The 3,591-nt window shown below is 32.1% G+C and overlaps 1 long non-coding RNA gene across 4 annotated transcripts; it reads right to left on the reverse strand.

Moving 5' to 3' along the window:
- Nucleotides 1-308: 308 nt before the first annotated feature.
- Nucleotides 309-3,276, reverse strand: LOC147840096 (uncharacterized). 4 transcript variants are annotated; one of them, XR_015512338.1, is made up of 7 exons: nucleotides 3,123-3,276; nucleotides 2,652-2,707; nucleotides 1,686-1,870; nucleotides 1,494-1,601; nucleotides 1,360-1,419; nucleotides 1,095-1,268; nucleotides 309-998 (listed from the first exon to the last, which is right to left on the reverse strand). It is a non-coding gene; the product is annotated as an uncharacterized LOC147840096 (long non-coding RNA). The 4 variants fall into 4 exon arrangements; XR_015512341.1 differs by lacking the exons at nucleotides 2,652-2,707; nucleotides 3,123-3,276 and having other exon boundaries at nucleotides 1,101-1,268; XR_015512339.1 differs by lacking the exons at nucleotides 2,652-2,707; nucleotides 3,123-3,276 and having other exon boundaries at nucleotides 1,360-1,416; nucleotides 1,686-1,820.
- Nucleotides 3,277-3,591: the final 315 nt, after the last annotated feature.

Genomic DNA, 3,591 nt, shown 5'->3' on the forward strand with positions numbered 1-3,591 from the left:
ACTTTTTGGCTTAGTCCCTTTATTAACCAGGGGTCGCCACAGCTCTATGAACCGCCAACTTTTCCAGCATGTTTTTATGCAGCAGATGCTCTTCCAGCCGCAATCCATCTCTTGGAAAATATTTTATTTTTTATCTTGCATTCAATAAAACATTATACAAAGTTAATTTTTATTTTCAGAATAACAACAGTGGCACTGTTATCTCACAAGTACAGTAGTTTTTTGTTAGACATTCTAACAAATGAATACAAATGTTTCAAAGTAAAGACAAAAATAAAAGGAGATTAATTTTTTTTTTTTTTTTTTTTAGAAAAATCCATGAGGACCAAATAGATCCATCAGATCTTTGATGTAAATCATAGGTTAATTTGTTCAGAGGTAGAAGTCTGGTTGCCTGACTCAGCCACATATTGACTGGAGGTATCTGAGCAGTTGACCATAATAATGTACATTTTTTGGCCAAGTATATGCAAAAATTAAATTTATCATAAAAATGTATCATAAAATTAATATTTTAAAAGCTCTTAATGTCATTTAATGTAATAATTTTATTTTAATATAGAGTTCCTTAAATCGTTATATGTTGTAAGCAGTTAGGCATACAATAATGCTCTTAATTTACAACACTGATTGATTTTAGAGGAATGCTTACATACTGTACATATCTATGTATTTAAAAAAAGAGACAACAATTTGGTTATAGATGATGAAAATTTTATTTTATTTTTACAGATTTTATTACATGCTTTAGATTCAGGGTTAAGGTCATCCTCTTCTGGATTACAGTAAAAGAAAATCCACAGTCAATGTCAAACTCATCAGCTGGAGCTTTATTTAAAAAATGTATGTTATCTGCTCCAGCCAAAACTTGCAGGTACCTTGCAGGTCTCTAGATTGCACCATCGTATTGTTGTTTATTTCTCAGTTATTTTGTTGCTTTCTGAGAATGATGATCCATAGACCTTTTAACCCCTCTTCGTTTAGGCCACATGTCGAATCTTAAAAGAAGAACACAACAACATTAAAATATATTAATATAATTTGGACTGGGTAACCTTATGCTTATGTCTGTGCCAAATAATACAAATACATACCAGTACTTTTCAGTAGCAAACAAGCAGGAAAGTTCTTTGAAGGAACCAGGATGAGTTGAAAGGTATTTATAGTGGTTGGCCATCTCTGCCACAAGAATCCTCTGCTTCTCCTGAAGAATCCTGACTAGCAGGATGATGTTGAACACCCTCTCTTTGTTGCTGGGTCAGCAGAGTCTGAAATATATTTATAAAAAGAAAGTTGTATAACAAGGATTATACGTCAACTTTTAAAGAATCAACACTGACAGAAGTCTAGTGTACATACCATGCAATATGACGAAGACATCCACATCACTTCTGTTTTTTGTTGTCTTTGCTTCTGCTACTGAAAAAATGACAATAATAGTAACACTTACAATTTTTCATGACTACATGTAATATTAATAATAATTTCCTCACCGTCTGCCCACTCCTCTACATCACAGACCAAAGTCTTCCAACTGGTTTCCGGTCACTGCCAGTTTCATGGATTCTGTTTTCCAACTTGCTTTGCAGAGCTGTTGTGGTCTACAGTGATAAGCAATCAAAAATCACAATACTATTTAAATAGGTTACTGAACAACTAAAACAAATTCTACTGGATATCGTTACCTTCTGATATCAATAGGTCAGCAAGATGGCCAAATTGTTGAATATCTGCTAATTCCAGCACATGACCATGAGAGTTACAGTAGCATGTCTGTTCACTGCAATCCTATAGAAGAAATATTGCACTGTTCAACCTCCTTCCCAAGAGTAAAACCACACATATCCTTGTATGCCTCACTCCATTTTACCTGGTTAACATATACAAAACAAACAAACAAACAAACAAACAAACAAACAAACAAACAAACAAACAAGCAAATAAGTAAACCAATAAGTTTTGGCATTTACCTGTAGATCAGTTTAAGATTATCATATAGTTCATCTATCTCAGATATAAACTCATGTGCTTAGGCATGAAACACACTAAAATCATGGGCTTAAAGATGGTGCTGAAACTTTGGACAGCTTTTTGCAACTATTTGGAGGTAGTGTCATTAGTTGATGTAGTCCACAAATCTTCCTGTCAATCCTTAATCCTTAGCTGTAAACAAACCTTCAAAATATTATCTTCTAATCTAATTTTACTAGGTGAACATCAAAGAGCTGTTTTCTTGTTAATTTAGTTTCAACACATACAGTTTAAAGTACCTTTTGCAATCATGAAATGGTTATACTTATGGTTCACATCTACTTAAATTGGCAGTATATCTAGTGTGGAAGCAAGACAGATAAAGGGCTCTTCCTTGCAAATACTATCCACCTTGTATTGCACAGACTCCCACTCAAGAATATCTAAGAAAAATGTCTGCTGAGAACTTGGCAGTCTATTAAAAATAATTATACCAAACTCTTTTCCACCAATGGAAAGAATATAAAAATATTTTAGGATATATTTATACTTGCATGACCAAATCTGAGATAAAAAGGCCATCAGTATGCCTTAGTTTAAATAAAAACAAATTTTTACTCTAGCCCACTGTCACCTAGGTCTACAGATACAGTGACTAATGGAAACATTAAAGTACACACCAACAGTCACTGAAGCAAGGCCCTCTCACAGTTGGGAAGATTGGAGTTCCTATGAGCTGTACCAGATAAAAACAACAAAGAAATTAACATTTATAACAATTCTAACTTATCCTAAGACTAGTAGACAAGCAGCATTAGTAGTTTAATTTCCTAAACCCCAATGTGGACAGTTGATGGCCTTTAAGGTGTCATAAAATCAGACAAAACAAAATACTTTCTGAAAAAGAAAAAAAATGGTTGGCCACTATCAACACCCAGAACAAATAGTTTTAAACAGTTAGGCCACAATATTTTTTGAGCTTATACTGTAGTTTATAATGTTTTTCATAAACAATAGTAAAAGTAAAACTAATGCTTCTCTTTCTGTTATTACAATAGAAGTGAAAGAATAAATGCATTTTATCTCATACAATCATATATGCCTAAACAATGTAGATATTTAATATACATGGAATGAAAAACTTCACTAACCCTTGACTGATTCCAGAGTGGTCTTGGCTCTCTATACATGGTGGTGCTTCCTGCAGATCATCAAGTTGTCATCAAGACTTGAGCTTATAATTGAGATCTTGATGATAAATATGAGTATCAAGGAATCACTCATGGTGATAGGCAGAAACAGGCTGAAAGACACAAGAATTAATCAAACAAATACATATGTGTTAACAGAGATAGAGAGAGAGACAAGTTCAATTTAACATATAGACATGGGTAAAGTGGCTTTACTTTTTGCTTATTAGAAAACAAAATTGGATTTTTAAAGAAATCTAAAGAACCTGAAAAGAGCAAAGAAAAAATATTCATATCTGAACAGTGAACACCTTATAATTTACACCTGTATATATATATATATATATATATATATATATATATATATATATATATATATATATATATATATATATATAAATATATATATATATATATATATATATATATA

This window comes from Danio rerio, chromosome 16 (assembly GCF_052040795.2).
Source record: "Danio rerio strain M-AB ecotype USA chromosome 16, GRCz13ab, whole genome shotgun sequence".
Classification (NCBI taxonomy): Eukaryota; Metazoa; Chordata; class Actinopteri; order Cypriniformes; family Danionidae; genus Danio; species Danio rerio.